The sequence below is a fragment of the Rhinolophus hipposideros genome (assembly GCF_964194185.1).
Source record: "Rhinolophus hipposideros genome assembly, chromosome: 8".
Taxonomy (NCBI): Eukaryota; Metazoa; Chordata; class Mammalia; order Chiroptera; family Rhinolophidae; genus Rhinolophus; species Rhinolophus hipposideros.
Genome location: NC_138054.1, coordinates 2465057 through 2485368, shown reverse-complemented (window position 1 = coordinate 2485368; position 20312 = coordinate 2465057). Strand labels below are relative to the sequence as shown.

The following is a 20312-nucleotide window of genomic DNA, read 5'->3' as shown; positions in this document are numbered from 1 at the left end:
TATCGTGCAGCCACCTGACAAGGACCGGCCACTGGCTTGAAGCACAGCCACGGAGAGGACCTGGTTCCTTCTAGGTGTTGGGACCCTGTCCTCTCTCCACAGCCTTTCCAGGCATGGCACCTAATTTTCTCAGTCAAGACCAGAGGTCACAAACTGTGCTCTCAGACTGGAGGCAGTTCACAAACATATTTTGGTTGGCTCACACAGAACTTAGCTCTTGTTTTAATTAAAACTGACCTGTACAAGAAAAGATAAGTAAGGAACCAGCAGCTAGACGAATGGATAGCTGAGCACCCTGCGTCGCCTCTCTTCTGATGGGCACAGCTGGCTGAGGGGGCTGGGTAGCCACTGCATCCCATGGGCTGGATCTTCTGATTGCTTCCTTCCCTTGTTACAGGCCACCCTGCCGGTCTTTGAATTGACCATCCAGAATAAGCTTTCACACAGGCAGGAAGAGAGGTTATCTTCAGGCAACCTCATTCAGCACTGGGAAATAATCCTTCCCAGGCAAGGAGCATGTGGACTTGGTGACCTGCTTACAATGAAGCCTTGATAAAAATACTGGGAGAGCAAAACCTGGGTTCTGTTCTCCAGAGTTTATATTGTCACACAGTATTTCATAAACAAACAAGCAAACAAAATAGAATAATTTAGCATTTCCTTGTCAATAGCCGTCTTAATGTTCCAAAATAGTTGTACTTTCTCTGGCGCCTGTTAGTCCAACTCACGGACAAGGAGAATTACAGTCTGGAAGCCAGAAGGAATTCTGGGCATGGGTGTAGGGGGAAAATGTATTGATGATGGGCTATTGATAGGCCTAGGAATTTCTTGAATTCTAGATATGATGTATAGGCTTGAGGTTGCCTTGAGCATCTATGGACTAGGCTGTTGTTACGAGCCATAAGTGAAGAAGGCAGAGTGAAGACTAATCCTGAATAATAGCAGCAACGGCTGCCACAATTGAGCAGCTGCTTCTGCAGGTCAGATCAGGGCAATGGCCACATACACTTCTGGTGACTGCCATTCAGACGCAGAATGACAACACCAGGATTTTGGTATTTATTCCACCTATCAATTCTGCTCTCTTATTTTTAAAAATTTTAATGAACTTTATTTTTTAGAGTAGTTTAGTAATAGTTTTTGAATAGCTTTGCTCAGTTTTGTTCATAGCAAAATGGAACAGAAAGTACAGAGATGTCCCCAATTCCTCTTGTCCTGCCTACATGTAGCATCCCTCACTGCCAACACCCTTTGCCATGTGGTATATTTGTTACAACTGATGAACCTACATTGACCCATCATCACCCAAAGCTGATAGTTTTCCTGAGGGTTTACTTTTGACATTGTACATTTTATGTATGATGATATGCATTCATCATTACAGGATCGCACAGCCTATTCATCCCTCCTCTCCGCAGTAATCCCCTTTACTGTCTCCATAGTTTTGCTTTTTCTAAAGTGTCATATAGTTGGAACCATATTGTCTGTTATTTTATTTTAAAAGTGATGTAAGAGCACCATCAGGTTTTTTATTAAAGTATAGTTGACATAAGTATGATATCAGTACCAGGTGTACAACTTAAATATTACTCAGCAAGAATGAAATCTTGACATTTGTGACAACATGGGTGAACCTAGAGGGTATTATGCTAAGTGACATAAACAGAGAAAGATACTGTGTGATATCACTTGTATATGTGGAATCTAAAACAAAACAAAACAGAAAGAGATGTATAGATGCAGAGAACAAACTGATGGTTGCCAGCAAGGAGGGGTTAGGTGCATAGGTGAAAAAGGTGAAGGGGAATAAAAAGTACAAACTTCCAGTTATAAAATAAATAAGTCACAGGGATGTACAACAAGGGAACATAGTCAATAATATTGTAATAACTTTGTTTGGTGACAGATGGTTGCTAGACTTATCATGGTGATCACATCGTAAGGTATGTATTAATAAATGTAAAATAAGTAGATTCTTTTCTTTGTCCTTAGATGCTTGTTTCATTTGAGAGAAGATGAAGGATTCAATCTGAAGTTCCATTTTCTATCATCGTTGAATCTCTCCAGGTAGGATGATTGAGGGGGAAACTCTAGGTAAAAAAATAAATTTTCCAGGAAAGGAGGGGTCAAGCCTTATGAGAAAGAATTTGACCCTTCAGAAGACAGAGAGAGAGAGAGAGAGAGAGAGAGAGAGAGAGAGAGAGAGAGAGAGAGAGAGAGAGAAAAGAAAAGAGACAGAGAGACAGAAAAGCAAGGGGAGCTCACCATGGGGGAAGGGCCAAATAAAGCACTGGGAATTGTTCTTGGGATCTCACTGCCAGCTTCCTGCTTTTTCTTCCCTTGTACTGCACCTTCCTGATTTCCTGAATACCTACCATCTTAAGGAAACTTCAACAGGGACCTCTACAATTAGAGTGGACCTCAGACTAGCTGAGCAGGAAATGTGAATGGCTAACGGGCTTAAAACCTGTCACACCAAATACACCAGTACATCAAAGTCTAGAAAATGGAAATAAACACAAAGAGGAGGGAAAAAATAGATGCTGGGCAGCAAAATCAACAAACATCCAAAGCTACCTCTAAATATCTCTAAAGATGGCTGGGGAAGCCTAAAACCATAAGGCAAAGAAGCAGATTTGGTTGGCTCTCACTTTTTTTTTTTTTCATCTCTGGAAGCTGAGATGAAGTTAAAACTATTTTAAGAATAGGCACTAGATGGTGATTGGGATATTTTTTAAATGTTGTAGGATTTAACAACCATTAAAAATTTAAAAATGTTTTAATGTCCTTCTTTATGGCTAACCAAAATTATTCTGGTTGCTAAGCTCACCTTAAATTGATACAGTCTTTGTTTTGTTTCCTGTAATCACAAAACCCCATATTATTATTGCTCTGATCCATACCGGGCTTAAAAATTCAGAGTGCTTTTCACACGGGCTATCCCATGAAATTTCATGTACCTGTTACAGAGTTTCTTTCTTTTTTTTTTTAATCATTTTTTTCTTATTTTAAAAAAAAACAGCATCGTGAAAATATAATTTATACACCTTAAAATTCACCCATTGTGGGAGAAGATATTTGCAAACAGTGCTTCTGATAGGGGCTAATATCCAAAATATATAAGGAACTCATATAACTCAACAACAAAAAGACAAAAAGTCCAATTAAAAAATAGGCAGAGGACATGAACAGAAACTTCTCCCAACAAGACATACAAACAGCCAATAGATATATGAAAAAAATGCTCAATTTCACTACCTATTAGGCAAATGCAAATCAAAAGCACAATGAGGTATCACTTCATACCCGTTAGAATGGCTATCGTCAACAAGACAAATAATAAGTGTTGGAGAGGCTGTGGAGAAAAAAGAACCCTCATACACTATTGGTGGAAATGTAAATTGGTACAGCTCTTGTGGAAAACAGTATGGAGGTTCCTCAAAAAATTAAGAATAGAATTACCATATGACCCAGCAATCGCTCTCTTGGGTATCTACCCAAAAAATCTGAAACCATTTATCTGTAAAGACATATGTACTCTGATGTAGGTTACAGCTTTATTTACAGTGGCCAAGACATGGAAACAACCAAAGTGTCCTTCAATAGAAGAATAGATAAAGAGATATGGTATATACGAGGTCTGACAATTAAGTTCACGAACTTGCCACTGTGCACTTACATTGGCAGCTCTGTACAAACAGCTCAGTAATAACCTTGGTATATCACGGTCTCACAGTGTGTTCCTGTCAGTGTCTTGCTGAGTGATGTTCATTATTGTTGCGTGGTTTTGTGTGCTGTCATGAGAATGTCTGAGCTTGAATTAGAGCAATGAACAAACATTAAATTTCTTGGTTAACTTGGCAAGAGTGGAAGTGAAATCAGGGACATGTTAGTCCAAGTTTACAGGGATAATACCATGAAGAAAATGTCAGTATACAAATGGATTAAACATTTTTTTGAGTGGAGAGAATGTGTCATTGACGAAGAATGCATCATTGAATGCATCAGGGAGGCCAGTAACAAGCAGAACTGATGAAAACATTGCAAAAATTCATTGAATTCTGTGTCCAAATTGTTGGCTGACTGTGAGAAGCATAGCAGATCAAGTAAACATTGATAGAGAAACAGTTGGGAAAATCTTAACTGAAAATCTTGGCATAAAAATGGTGTGTGCAAATATGGTCCCAGAGGAGCTCACCGACGAACAAAAGCAAAGGAGAGTCAAAGTTTGCCAAGACCTTTTGGAGAGCCAAGACCTTGTTTTGAGCTGTGTTATCACTGGTGATGAAACATAGGTGTACCAATACAACCCTGAAAAAAAGTGTCAGAGTGCACAATGGAAGTCAGCCAATTCTCCACGACAAAAATAGTTCCATCAGTCCAAATCAAGAGTCAAAATGATGTGGCTAAACTTTTTTGATGTCAGAGGAATTATTCCTTATGAATTTATACTAACTGGACAAAGAGTTAACCAAGTTTACTATTTGGAAGTGCTGAAAAGGTTGCGTGAAAAAGTTAGACAAAAACCACCTAAACTTTTCACCAACAATTCATGGCTCTTGCATCACAACAATACACCAGCTCACACAGCACTGCCTGTGAGGGAGTTTTTAACCAGTAAACAAATAACTGTATTGGAACACCCTCCCTACTCACCTGATCTGGCCCCCAATGACTTCTTTCTTTACCTAAGATAAAGGAAATATTGAAAGGAAGACATTTTGATGACATTCAGAAAATCAAGGGTAATATGACGATAGCTCTGATGGCCATTCCAGAAAAAGAGTTCCAAAATTGCTTTGAAGGGTGGACTAGGCACTGGCGTTGGTGCATAGCTTCCCATGGGGAGCACTTCAAAGGTGTCCATAGTGATATTTAACAATGAGGTGTGTAGCACTTTTTCTAGGATGAGTTCGCAAACTTAATTGTCAGACTTCATATACACAATGGAATACTATTCAATCATAAAAAAAGATGAAATACTGCCATTTTCGACAACATGGATAGATCTTGAGATTATTATGCTAAATGAAATAAGTGAGACAGAAAAAGTAGAGAACCATATGTCTTCACTCATATGTGGGCTGTAAAACTGAAGGCAAGAGAGAAACAAGACAAAGAAAGAAAGAAACAAAAACTCATAGACACAGACAACAATTCAGTGGTTACCTGAGGGGAAGGGGAGAGAGTGGTAGATGAGGGTAAAGGGGGACAAACATGTGGTGATGGAAGGAGAAGTGACTCTGGGTAGTGAACACATAAGGCAATATATAGACGATGTATTATAGAATTGTACATTTGAAACCTATGTAGCTTTTTCTGACCATTGTCACCCCAATAAATTTGAATGAAAAATACTCACCCATTGTAACTATACAACTCAATGGGTGTTTTTTTAGTAAATTTATAAATTGTGCAGCTATCACTGTAGTCCAGTTTTAGAATGTTTTCACCTATCCAAAAAGCTCCTGTGTGCCCTGTAGTCAGTCCTTGCTTCCACCCCAGCCCTAGGCAACTGCTAATCTTTCTGACTCTATAGATTTACCATTTCTGGACATTTCATATAAATAGAATCATTGTCTAGTTTGCATTTTCTTTTCACTTAGCACAAGTTTTGAGATTCATCTGAGTTGTAGTATTTATCAATGATATTAACTCTTTTTAAAATTATTGCCATTTTAGTAAGCTTGCAGTGCATTTCATGAGTTTATTAGCCATTCGTATATTTCTTCTTTGGTAAAATATCTACTGAAATATTTTGCCATTTTAAGATTGGGTTACTTGTCTTCTTGTTATTGAGTTGTGGGAGTTCTTTAGGTATTCTGGATTAAAGTCGTTTATTAGATATATGATTTGTAATTTTTCCCCCCAGGCTGTGGCTTGTCTTTTCACTTCCTTAATGGTACCTCTTGAAAAGCAAAAGTTATTAACTTTTGCATAGTCCAACTTATCAAAACAATTTCTTTGATTGTACTTTTAATGTCATGTCAAAATAATCTTTGTCTAAGTCCAGGTCACAAAGAGTTCCTTCTATGTTGTCTCGTAGAAGTTTTATAGTTTAAATTTTTACATTTAGGTCAATGATCCATTTGAGTTGGCTTTTGTGCACAGTGTGAGGTAAGGGCTTAATATCATTCTTTTGCATTTGTATATCTGATTGTCCCAACATCATTTGTTGTAAAACATTGGATGCTTTGTCTGGAGATGTAAGGATTTATTTCTTGACTTTCTAATCTGTTTCATTGATTTATGTGAGTCTTTCACATAATTCCACACTGCTTTGATCACTGTGGCTTTAATTTACATTTTGAAATCAGACAGAGGCTCTGTTTGATGACTCACGTTCATCCATGTCCCTTGGCCCACGCTGTGGAACCGTGAGGCTAGCTACAGGTTACTTATGGACTTACTTTCTTCAAGCTTAAATCTATTTATTAGAATAAAAAATCTTATATTAAAGTCATATGTGGAAGAAGAAACTTGCCAGGAAAAAATGACAAGGAGCTTCCAAAGCCTGACTCTTAGTCACTTCTGTTGGCATCAATGTTCACCATAGTTCCACTTACAAAGAGTAGCACAGTCCAGACCTGACTCTTGTGTGGTATAGTGGCATAAATAAACAGGACCCAGGAGACTCATCCCTCAACTCTCTAGTAGCTTAGGGTCTTCTCTGATTACCTACTTGGAACGCTGTGGGTCATCTGCTTGAAATATATACATATTGACTTGACTCAGTGCCTAAATTTCACCATTACAAATTATATCCTGTGCTATTTCCTCGTGTAAATATGATCTCCTTCACTGAGTTGCAATCTCTGTACCTCCTACTTTTAATGTTCTATGGAGTAACCATCTCACACTTGGCATATAGTAAGTATTAAGTAGATTAGTGCTGGCTGATGGGTGAATTCATTCGTAACAGGTATTGCACTCCGATTCTCTTCAGAAAAAAAAAGTGATAGGTCTGCATTTAGTCCTTAAAACCTTAGCTGCAATGTATTTAAAATCAATTTTCTTTACTGCCTTTATCACTTATTTATCACTGAAAAAGACCCAAATTAGGTAGCTTAAAATAATAACCATTCATTTACCTACAATTGTGCAATATGGTCCTGGCTCAACTGGGCAGTGCTTCTGCGGGTCTCGCCGGGGGTCATTCATGAAGTAGAGTCATCTGAAGGCTTGACCAGACTGGACAACCCAGGTTAGCCTCACTTGGTGCAGCCCCTGATGAGACAGATGGAATGGTTTGGGGGCTGGCTGAGCCTCTGTCTCTTTATGTGGTCTCTCCCGCAGCGTTGCTAAACTTCACACGATAGCTCAGGACTCCAAGAGAACAAGATTTCTGAAAGTCTAGGCTCCAGAACTCACACACCATTTCTGCTACATCCTGTTGGTCATAAGAAGTTTATAAAGCCAGAATGCCAGAGGATGGGAAATAGACTCCACCTCTTTTTTATTTTTAGCAGACTCAATTCACTTTATTTTTCTTGTATAAAATTATGCGGTGGTTGCAGGTGGAGCTTGGGTCCTCTGCACAGAAACTCTGGTGTGGGTCTTTACAAGACGGTCAGGGAATTCCTGACAGGGAGACTTGGTGAACATGGTTGCTTTCCAGCAAGTCTTAGAGATGGCATCAAAGTGGCATTGGCAAAGTTTCCTAGGGTGGCAGTGCAGCCCCTGGCTGAGGGTGTAGCAGTCATGGCTACCAGCCATCAGCAGCAGCTTCTTGGGCACAGGAGCTGAGACAATGCCAGTGGCTCTGGGGGCCCAGATGAGGCGCATCAGCACAGAACCACAGCGGCCTTGCAAGGGACGGTCTGGGGCTTGCAGATGTTGTTTTCCACAGTCATCTCACCACGCAGGGACGATGGAGAGCTTGGTCATGTTGATGGCCCCGCGAATGGCAGATACTACCTCCTTGGATCACTTAATACCCAAACTCACGTGTACACTGCAATCCCTGATGGTGACAAATGCCTTGAACGGGGTCCTCTGGTCAGCGCGGGTCTGCTTTTGCACCGGCACAATCTTCAAAATCTCACCTTTGAGGGATGACCCCAGGAAAAAGTCAACAATCTCAGATTCCCTGATGGTCAGGGAGAAGACATGGATTTCCTCCAGGGATTTGATCTTTGTGTCCTTGACCAGGAGGCCCAGCTTGGTGACGTCGATCCACTCCTTGTCCTCGGCCTTGCCTCCACCAGCTCCGTGGCCACGACCTCCGCCAGCCTCCCATTCCAGGCCCCCAGACCCTGGGCCCTCCCACAGCACCTTGTCATCTGCCATTGGTGTTTTCTCAAAGAAGAAGCTAGACTCCTCCTCTTGATGGGAGAGGTGGCATATGCGTTCACAGGTCGGAGGACTTGGGGCCACTCGCTTTGCAGACACTCTACCACACTTCCCGACTTGAGAGCTGGGTGGCGTTTGATATGTACCCGCTCTGTAAGATGTTTGGCACAGACTAAATGCTCAATAATAATAACTGACTGGTTATATAGCTGATTCTTGAAGGTGAGAATACTATAGAACAGAAGAGGACATTGACGTTGGAAGTTAAACTTCACAATTTTATCAAGAGTTCAGTCCCAAGTCCCATGATGTTAAGGTCATGCCTTTGCCAGTCATGATATAATCTTTCACTGGAGCACAGTCTCAAACCAACGCTTTTAATGCATCTTATTAGAGAAGAAAATTAAAATAAAATCCCATTTCTCCTTTTGTGAAACCTCTGCTTCCTATCCGAGGCAGTTTCAGTCCATCCTACTTCATTGGCCATCAGTTCTGTTCATTCTGCCTAGAATATAGCCCTGAACTCTGTCCACTTCTCTCCACCCCCATCGGTCATCCTCTCCTGCCTGGCCTATTGGGGGGCTTCCTCACTAACCTTGCAGGCTCCAGTATTACTCCTCTTCCACATGACAGCAGAATGATTGTTCTAAAATGCATAGGTCCATGGCACTCTCATGTCCATAGGATAAATTCCAAAGTCCTTAGCAGAGTGTTCAATGCTTTTCATGATCTGGTCCCTGCCTACCCCCTGGCATATCTACCTCTGCTCGCTACTGGCATTCTTTACTCCAGGCATGCTCAATTATAGTACTTGAAATTCCCTGAGTATGCTTCATTGTTTGAAGTCTCTGCCTTTACACACACAATGTCCTCTGGGCCTGGAATGTTTCGCTCTCTGCACCTGTAACATCTACCTGATGAAAATTCCTTCTTAAAGCACACATCAACTTCTTGAAGCTCTATTACACACCACTCAATGCAATTACATGAAAAATTTTAAAAGATTTTTATTAATATATAACTAACATACAATATTATTATATGAGTTTTAGGTGTATGCCATAGTTATTCAACATTTATATACTTAAAGAAGTGATCACCATGATAAGTCCTTCAAACCATCTGTATTATTGACTATATTCCCTATGCTGTACATTACACACCCGTGACTTATTTGCTTTATACCCCGAAATTTGGGCCTGTTATTTCCCTTCACCTCCCCCGACCCTTTTAACTTTTAAATTAGAGTTGACATTCAATATTATTTTAAATTAATTTCAAGTGTACAGCATATTGGTTAGAAATTCTTATAATATAAGAAGTGATCCCTCTGACTAGTCTAGTACCCATCTGGTACCATACATAATTATTACCATATTATTGACCATATTCTTTATGCTTTACTTTATATCCCCGTGACTATTTTGTAACTACCAATTGTACTTTGTAATGCCTTCACCTTTTTTACCCTATCCCCAACCCCCTCCCATCTATCACCCTGATAAATCTAGTACCCACCTGACACCATACACAGTTATCACAATATTATTGACTATGTTCCTAATGCATTACCCTACCTACATCCCCATGACTACTTTGTAACAACCAATTTCTACATCTTAATCCCTTCCCCCTTTTCACCCACCCCCAAACACCCTCTCATCTGGCAACCATAAAAATGTTCTCTGTATTTATGAATTTGTTTCTGTTTTCCTTGTTTATTTTGTTCTTTAGATTCCACATACAAGTGAAATCACATTGCCTCTGTCTTTCTCTGTCTGATATACTCCACTCAGCACAACACCCTCCAGCTCCATCCAGCTACCGCAAGAACCCATTCCTTTCCCTGGTGGAGCAATATGCCACTATATGTATGTACCACCTCCTTTTATCCATTCATCCATTGACAGACACCCAGGCTGCCTCCACATTTTGATCATTGTAAGCAATGCTGCAATGAACATATGCATGCACACCTATCCTTAAGCAGCATTTGGGTTTCTTTGGGTAAATACCCTGACGTGGGATTACTGGGTCCTTCTTTGTCTCTTGCTATAGCCTTTGTTTTAAAGTCTATGTTGTCTGGCATAACTATTGATACCCCAGCTATTTTTGTTTGCTTTCTCATGAAACATTTTTCCCCATCCATTTACTTTCAATCTGTCGGTGTCTTTCGATTTGAAGAATGTCTCTGGTAGGCATCATATGTAAGAGTCTTGTTTTCTTATCCAATCAGCCACCATATCTTTTGATTGGAATATTTAAACCATTTACGTTGAAAGTAATTGTTGACAAGTATGAAGTTATAGCCATTATCTTATTCATATATTTTAAAAATTATTTCTGAATGTTTTATTTTGATAATTATTTTTTAAATTTATTGGGGTGACAATTGTTAGTAAAATTACCTAGATTTCAGGTGTACAATTCTGTGTTACATCATCTATAAATCCCATTGTGTGTTCACCACCCAGAGTCAGTTCTCCTTCCATCACCATATATTTTATCCCCCTTACCCTCATCTTCTACCTCCCACTCCCCTTACCCTCTGGTAACCATTAAACTATTGTCTGTGTCTATGAGTTTTTGTTTCTCATTTGTTTGTCTTGTTCTTTTGTTGTTTTTGGTTTATATACCATATATCAGTGAAATCACATGGTTCTCTGCTTTTTCTGTCTGACATATTTCGCTTAGCATCATACTCTCAAGATCCATCCATGTTGTCACAAATGTTCCTACATCGTCTTTTCTTACCGCCGAATAGTATTTCATTGTGTATATATACCACAACTTCTTTATCCATTCATTTATCGAAGGACATTTTGGTTGTTTCCATGTCTTGGCCACCGTAAACAAAGCTGCAATAAACATTGGAACACACGTGTGTTTATGGATAAATGTTTTCAGATTTTTTTTGGTAGATACCCAGGAGAGGGATTGCTGGGTCATGTGGTAATTCTATTTGTAATTTTTTGAGGAACCTCTACACTGCCTTCCACAACGGCTGCACCAGTCTGCATTCCAACCAACAGTGTATGAAGGTTCCTTTTTCTCCACAGCCTCTCCAACACTTGTTACTATTTGTCTTGTTGATGACAGCCATTCTGACAGGGTGAGGTGATATCTCATTGTGGTTTTTATTTGCATTTCTCTGATGATTAGTGATGTTGAGCATTTTTTCAAACATCTATTTGCCATTTGTATGTCCTCTTTGGAGAAATGTCTCTTCAGGTCCTCTGCCCATTTTTCAATTGGGTTGTTTGTTTTTTTGATGTTGAGTTGCATTAATTCCTTGTGTATTTTGGATATTAACCCCTTATCAGAGGCACTGTTTGCAAAAATCATCTCATTCAGTTGGTTGCCTTTTTATTTTGTCGATGATTTCTTTTGCTGTGCAGAAGCTTTTTTAGCTTTTGTTTCATACAGTCCCATTCGTTTATTTTAGCTTTTACTTCCATTGCCTTTGGAGTCAAATTCATAAAACGCTCTTTGAACCCAAGGTCCATAAGTTTAGTACCTATGTTTTCTTCTATGCAGTTTATTGTGTCAGGTCTTATGCTTAAGTCTTTGATCCATTTTGAATTAATTGTGGTACCTGGTGACAGATAGCAGTTCAGTTTCATTCTTTTGCATGTGGCTATCCAATTCTGCCAGCACCATTTATTGAAGAGGCTGTCTTTCCTCCATTGTATGTTTTTAGCTTCTTTGTCAAAAATTATCTGTCCATAATTATGTGGTTTTATTTCTGGGCTTTCAATTCTATTTCATTGGTCTATGTGTCTGTTTTTCTGCCAATACCATGCTGTTTTGATTATTGTAGCTCTGTAGTCTTATTATTGATTATTGTAGCCCTGTAGTACAAGCTAAAGTCAGGGAGTGTGATACCTCCAGTATTGTTCTTTTTTCATAAGATTGCTTTGGCTATTCGGGGTCTTTTGTGGTTCCAAACAAATCTGATGATTTTTTTTTCTATTTCTTTAAAAAATGCCATTGGGATTTTGATGGGGATTGCATTAAATCTGTATATGGCTTTGGGTAATATGGCCATTTTAACTATGTTGATTCTTCCAATCCATGAGCACGGAATGTCTTTCCATTTCTTTGTGTCTTCTTCAATTCTTTCAAAAATGTCTTATAGTTTTCAGCATATAAATCCTTCACATCCTTGGTTAAGTTTACTCCTAGGTATTTTATTCTTTTTGCTGCAATTGCAAAAGGAATTGTTTTTTCTATCTCTTTTTCTGAGATTTCATTGTTGGTATATAGGAAAGCAATGGACTTTTGTACGTTGATTTTGTAGCCAGCAACTATACTGTATTCACTGACTGTTTCTAATAGCTTTTTGGTTGAGTCTTTAGGGTTTTCTATATATAGCATCATGTCATCTGCAAAGAGTGACAATTTAACTTCTTCATTCCCGATTTGGATGCCTTTTATTTCTTTCTCTTGCCTGATAGCTCTGGCGAGGACTTCCAACACTATGTTGAAAAGCAGAGGTGATAGGGGACAACCTTGTCGTGTTCCTGAACGTAGAGCAAAGGGCTTCAGCTTTTCACCATTAATTATGAGATTAGCTGAGGGCTTGTCGTATATGGCCTTTATTATGTTGAGGTATTTTCCTTCTATACCAATTTTAGTAAGTGTTTTAATCATAAATGGATGTTGTACCTTATCAAATGCTTTTTCTGCATCAATTGATAGAATCATATGATTTTTGTCCTTTATTTTGTTTATGTGATGTATCACATTGATGGATTTGCGAATGTTGAACCATCCTTGTGCCCCGGGGATGAACCCCACTTGGTCGTGATGAATAATCTTTTTAATGCATTGTTGTATTCGATTTGCTAGAATTTTGTTTAGGATTTTAGCATCTGTATTCATCAGAGATATAGGTCTGTAGTTTTCTTTTTTTGTGTTGTCCTTACCAGGTTTTGGTATCAGGGTAATGTTGGCCTCATAAAATGAGTTAGGGAGTACTGACTCTTCTTCAATTTTTTGGAAGAGTTTGAGCAGGATTGGTATTAGATCCTCTTTGAAGGTTTGGTAGAATTCACTGGTGAAGCCATCTGGTCCAGGACTTTTGATTTTGGGAAGGTTTTTGATGACTGATTCAATTTCGTTACTGGTGATCGGCCTGTTAAGATTTTCCAGTTCTTCATGATTCAGCCTTGGAAGGCTATATGTTTCTAAGAACTTGTCCATTTCTTCTAAGTTATTAAATTTGGTGGCATATAGTCCTTCATAGTGTTCTTGGATAATCCTTTGTATTTCTGTTGTGTCCGTGATAACTTCCCCTTTTTCATTTCTGATTTTGTTAATTAGTGTCTTCTCTTTTTTTATCTTAGTGAGTTAGCCAACGGTTTGTCGATTTTGTTAGTCTTTTCAAAGAACCAGCTTTTTGTCACATTAATTTTTTCTATTGTCTTTTTGTTTTCTATTTCATTTAGTTCTGCTCTGATTTTTGTTATTTCCTTTCTTCTGCTGACCTTGGGTTTCGCTTGTTCTTCTTTTTCTAGATTTTTAAGGTGTAACATGAGGTTATTTATTTGGGATTTTTCTTGTTTCTTGAGATAGGCCTGTAATGATATAAATTTCCCTCTTAAAACTGCTTTCGCGGCATCCCAAAAATTTTGGTAGGATGTATTTTCATTGTCATTTGTTTCTATGTATCTTTTGAGCTCTCCTCTAATTTCTTCTTTGACCCAGTCGTTCTTTAAAAGTATGTTGTTTAATCTCCATGTATTTGTGTTTTTTCCTGCTTTCTTTTTGCAGTTGATATCCAATTTCAAAGCTTTGTGATCAGAGAATATGCTTGGTATGATTTCAATCTTCTTAAATTTGATGAGGCTGATTTTGTGTCCCAATATATGGTCTATCCTTGAGAATGTTCCATGTGCACTAGAAAAGAACGTGTAGTCTAATGTTTAAGGATGAAGTGCTCTATATATGTCAATTATGTCCAATTCATCAAATGTGTCATTTAGGGCTGCGATTTCGTTATTTATCTTCTGTTTGAATGATCTATCCATAGCTGTCAATGACGTATTTAAGTCCCCTAGTATAATTGTGTTTTGGTCAATTTCTTCCTTTAGTTCTGTTAGTAGTTGCTTGGTACATTTTGGTGCTCCCTGATTGGGGGCATAAATATTGATGACTGTTATGTCTTCTTGTTGTATAGTCCCCTTTACCATTATGAAATGTCCATCTTTGTCTCTTTTTATCTTTTTCACCCTGAAGTCTGTTTCATCTGATATCATTATGGCTGCACCTGATTTTCTCTGGGTACCATTTGCATGGAGTGTCAATTTCCATCCTTTCACTTTGAATCTATGCTTGTCCTTGTAGCTGAGATGTGTCTCTTGGAGACAGCATATGGTTGGGTTTAGTTTTTTGATCCAATCTGCTACTCTGTGTCTCTTTATTGGTGAGTTCAGTCCATTTACATTTAGGGTGATTATTGATATGTGAGGATTTCCTGTCATTCTGTCTTTAGTTTTCTGGTAAGGCTGTGTCTCCATTGTTTCTTTGCCTTTTTGTTGTTGTCTGTTATTTCTGTGTGGTGGTATTCTATGATATATTCCTCTGTTTCTTCTTTTATTACAGTATATGTTTCAGATTTGATTGTTTTTTGAGTGGTTACCCTTGAGTTTATGTAAAAGAAAGTTTGATATTTAGAGTATTCCAGTTTCTTCAGTACGCTTACTTTCTCTATTCCCATATTCCAGTTCAGGCCTTTACGCTCCCCCTTTTTATGTTTCGGTTGCCACAAGTTGTCCCTGTTGATGGTGGTCTAATAGCCTCCTTTAGTATTTCTTGTAGTGCAGGTCGTGTATTAGAAAATTCCCTCAGCTTGTGTATGTCTGGAAAGGTCTTTATTCCTCCTTCATATCTAAAGGAGATCTTTGCTGGATATATTATTCTTGGCTCATGATTTCTCTCTTTCAATAGTTTGAATATTTGGTTCCATTTCCCCCTAGCTTGTAGAGTTTCTGCTGAAAAATCTGATGATAATCTAATGGGCTTTCCTTTGTAGGTTACCGTCTTCTTTTCCCTGGCTGCCTTGAGGAATCTTTCTTTGTCATTGATTTTAGACAGCTTCAATACAATGTGCCTTGGTGAAGGCCTGTTGGGATTGAGGTAGTTAGGTGTTCTATTTGCTTCTTGGATTCGAGGATCCAGTTTTGTCCACAAGTTTGGGAAGTTCTCATCGACGATTTGTTTGAATATGTTCTCTGTTCTCTTCCCTCTTTCTTCTCCTTCTGGTATGCCCATTATTCTTATATTGCTCTTTTGATTGAGTCAGAAAGTTCTTGTAGAGTTCTTGCATTTCTTTTAAGTCTCAAGTCTCTTTCTTCTTCCATCTGTGTAAATTCCAGGTTCCTATCTTCGATTTCACTGATTCTTTCCTCCATCTGGTCAACTCTACTACCTAAGCTGGATATTTTATTGTTAATTTCTTCTATTGAGTTCTTAATCTCCAGAAATTCTATTTGGTTCTTTTTCAAAATTTCAATCTTTTTTGTAAAATGCTCATGGTGTTCTTTGATTGTGTTTCTGAGTTTATTAAACTGCCTTTCTGTGTTTTCTTGCATCTCATTCAGTTTCTTCAGAATTGCAATGTTGAATTATCTGTCATTTAAATCACAAATGTCCATATCTCTAAATTCCTTTTCTGGAGACTTTTCACTTTCTTTCTGAGCTGTCTTGTTGCCTTGGTTATTCATGGCAATCACTGATTTACTATTTCTCTTCCTAGACATCTACAGGAGTGGCTTCTGCAACACGTTGATAGGTATGCGAAGAGCTTTTGGAGTTCCAGAGCTCTTTCTGCACCAGATTCAGAGCCCGTATGTTTCAGCAGTTCTGTTTACTACTGTAGGGATCCGCCCAGATAGGTGGGGCCAGGGGCGGGGTGAGTTGTGAGAGGTGGCCCAGAGCAATGGTGGCGACCACCACCACAGCCAGTCCTGCTTCCACAGCTCCCTCCCCTTGCCAGAACTGGTTGACCTGCAAATCTGTGTCTGCGGTCCACAGTTCTCAGAACAGCAAATATTCTGTCCTTTGATCCGACACTGCTACTTTATCGCTTCTAGCACCGGGCAGGTGGTGGCGGGGCGAGCTCTGGGAGGGTAGGGAGGGGGTGGCTAGTCTCCGTGCCTAAGTCTTCCGTTCTCTGCTCGGCAGTGAGGGCTTAAACCACCGATTTCAGCCCTCTTCCCTCTGTCTTTGCTGCCGGGAGCGTTGGGTTCAGCGGTTTTGTATGCTGCCCCCTCAGCCCTGTGGGCCGTAAGCGGAGCCCTAGCAGTCCGAGTCCTTCCCTCTCCCGCAGCTGCGGAAGATCCGGGAGCAGCGGGCTCCCAGCACTGAGCTAGGTCTGTGTCCTGCGCCCGCGAGGCTCCGTCTCCGCACTTCTCCTCCCTCCTCCCCCGCTCGCGCGATTCACCCACCTGGAGGTGAATTCAGTAGTGGGCCTCTTTGTCTTGCCTGTCTGCTGTGCAGGGAGTCCTTTGTGGAGTTATTGTTGTCCGATTCGTTGTAAATTCCAGGGGAGCGTTACAGAGACTCACCTCATGCCGCCATTTTTTCCCCCTCTCTATTTGGTTCTTTTTTAAGATTTCAATCTCTTTTGTAAAATGCTCATGTTGTTCTTTGATTATGTTTTAGAGTTCATTAAACTGCGTGTCTGTGTTTTCTTGCATCTCGTTGAGTTTTTTCAGAACCGCAATCTTGAATTCTCTGTCATTTAATTCACATATTTCCATATCTTTAAGTTCCTTTTCTGGAGACTTTTCACTTTCTTTCTGAGTTGTCTTGTTGCCTTGGTTATTCATGGCAATTACTGATTTATTATTTCTCTTCCTAGACATCTACAGGAGTGGCTTCTGCAACAGGTTGATAGGAAGAGGTCTTTCTTTTGTTTTCCAATACTTGTTGGTAGAATGTTTTATTTTTTCTCTGACTACAGCCTTTTTTTGTTTTCTCTCACATGGTTGTGCTATGTTTTCTCTGCACTATTCCAGCTTCTCACACAATGGGGGGATTCCCTGGGAGACGGGCTTCTCCTTTGTTAATAGTTCTCCTGGGTCACAGGGCACAGTATCCGTTTGGGTATGCAGAGAGCTTTTGAAGTTAAAAAGCTCTTCCTGCACCGGACTCAGAGCCCATGTGTTTCATCAGCTCTGTTTACTCCTGCAGGGATCCGCCCAGATAGGTGGGGCCAGGGACGGGGTGAGTTGTGAGAGGTGGCCCAGAGCAATGGCGGCGACCACCAACACAGCCGGTCCTGCTTCCACATCTTCCTCCCCTTTGCCAGACCTAATTGGGCTGTGAATCTGTGTCTGCGGTCCAGAGTTCTCAGAAGAGCAAATACTCTGTTCTCTTGACCTGACACTGCTACTGTTCTGCTTCTAGCACCAGGCAGTTGGAGCGAACTATGGGAGGGTAGAGAGGGGGCGGCTAGCCTCAGTGCCTAAGGCTTCCATTTTCTGCTCAACAGTGAGGGCTTATACCACCATTTTCAGCCTTCTTCCCTAGTCTTTTCTCTGAGGTCTCTGCCATGAGCGTTGGATTTAGCCGTGTTATATGTTGCCCCCTCAGCCCTGTGGGCCATAAGTGGTGCCCTAGCAGTCCGAGTTCTTCCCTCTCCCGCAACTTTGGTAGTTCCAGGATGCAGCGAGCTTGGAGCACTGAGCTAGGTCTGCATTCTGAGCCCTCCTGGCTCCGTCTCCGCACTTCTCCCTTCCCTACTCCCCCGCTCGCGTGATTCGCCCATCTTTAGGTTAATTCAGTATTGGACCTCTCCGTCTTGCCTGTCTGTTGTGCAGGGAGTCCTTTGTGGAGTTATTGTTGTTCGATTAGTTGTAAATTCCAGGGGAGATTTACAGAGGCTGACCTCACACCGCCATTTTGAGGACGTTTATTCATATTTTTTATTTAATTCTAATATAGTCCCTCTAAGATTTCTTGTAATACTTGGCTGGTGTTGGTGAACTCCTTTTACTTTTTCTTGTCTGCAAAGCTCTTTATCTGTTCTTTGATTCTAAATGATAGCTTTGCCGGGTAGAGTAATCTTGGTTGTCAGTCCCTCCTTTTCATCTCTTTGAATATTTCGTGCAAATTCCTTCTGGCCTGCAGAGTTTCTGTTGAGAAATCCGTTGACAGTCTTATGGGAGCTCTCTTATAGGTAACTAACTGCTTTTGTTTTGCTGCTTTTAAGATTCTGTCTTTGTTTCCAACCTGTGGCATTTTCATTATGATGTCTCTTGGTGTGGGCCTCTTTGGGTTCATCTTGTTTGGGACTGTCTGCACTTCCTGAGCTTGTATGTCTATTTCTTTCACCAGGTTAGGGAAGTTTTCCATCATTATTTCTTCAAATAGTTTTTCAATTCCTTGCTTTCTCTCTTCTCCTGCTGGTACTAATATGATGCAAATGTTGGTAGGCTTGATGTTATCCCTGACACTCCTTAAACTCTCCTCATTTTTTTGGATTCATTTTTTCATTTTGCTGTACTGATAGGGTGTTTTCTGCTACCTTATCTTCTAGATTGCTGATTGCACCATCTGCTTCATCTAATCTACTGTTGATTCTCTCTAACTCATTCTTCATTTCAGTTATTGTAGTTCTTATTTCTGACTGGTTCTTTTTCATGTTTTCTGTCACCATTTTTATGTTTCCTATCTCTTTACTGAAGTTTTCCCTGAGTTCACTGAGCACCCTTATAAAGTGTTTTGAACTCTCTCTGTAGCCTATTACTTGTCTCCATTTTGTTTCATTCTTTTTCTGGAGTTTTTTTTTTTATAATTAATTTTATTGGGGTGACAATTGTTAGTAAATTTACATAGATTTCAGGTGTACAATTCCGTATTACATCGTCTATAAATCCCATTGTGTGTTCACCACCCAGAGTCAGTTCTCCTTCCATCACCATATATTTGATCCCCTTTACCCTCATCACCCACCCCCCACCCCCTTACCCTCTGGTAACCACTAAATTATTGTCTGTGTCTATGAGTTTTTGTTTCTCATTTGTTTGTCTTGTTCTTTTTGGTTTATATACCACATATCAGTGAAATCATAGGGTTCTCTGCTTTTTCTGTCTGACTTGTTTCACTTACCATTATTCTCTCGAGATCCATCCATGTTGTCACAAATGTTCCTATATCATCTTTCCTTAACGCCGAATAGTATTCCATTGTGTATATGTACCACAACTTCTTTATCCATTCATCTATCGAAGGACATTTTGGTTGTTTCCATGTCTTAGCCACCGTAAACAAAGCTGCAATGAACATTGGCGTACACGTGTCTCTATAGAGAAATGCTTTTATATTTTTGGGGTAGATACCCAGGAGAGCGATTGCTGGGTCATATGGTAATTCTATTCGTAATTTCTTGAGGAACCTCCACACTGCCTTCCATAGCGGCTGCACCAGTCTGCATTCCCACCAACAGTGTATGAGAGTTCCTTTTTCTCCACAGCCTCTCCAACACTTGTTACTATTTGTTTTGTTGATGAAAGCCATTCTGACTGGGGTGAGGTGATATCTCATTGTGGTTTTCATTTGCATTTCTCTGATGATTGGTGATGTTGAGCATTTTTTCATATGTCTATTTGCCATTTGTATATCCTCTTTGGAGAAATGTCTCTTCAGGTCCTCTGTCCATTTTTCAATTGGGTTGTTTGTTTTTTTGTTGTTGAGTTTCATGAGTTCCTTGTATATTTTGGATATTAGCCCCTTATCAGAGGAACTGTTTGCGAAAATCTTCTCCCATTCAGTTGGTTACCTCATTATTTTGTCAATAGTTTCTTTTGCTGTGCAGAAGCTTTTCAGTTTCATATAATCCCATTTGTTTATTTTTGTTTTTACTTCCATTGCCTTTGGAGTCAAATTCATAAAATGCTCTTTGAACCCAAGGTCCATAAGTTTAGTACCTATGTTTTCTTCAATGCAGTTTATTGTGTCAGGTCTTATGCTTAAGTCTTTGATCCATTTTGAATTAATTTTGGTACATGGTG

At 39.7% G+C, this 20312-nt stretch overlaps 1 pseudogene across 1 annotated transcript; it reads right to left on the bottom strand.

Annotated features, from left to right (window-relative positions):
- Positions 1 to 7500: 7500 nt before the first annotated feature.
- Positions 7501 to 8289, bottom strand: LOC308500944 (small ribosomal subunit protein uS5-like; annotated as a pseudogene). Its single transcript has one exon. The product of its transcript is annotated as a small ribosomal subunit protein uS5-like (transcript).
- Positions 8290 to 20312: the final 12023 nt, after the last annotated feature.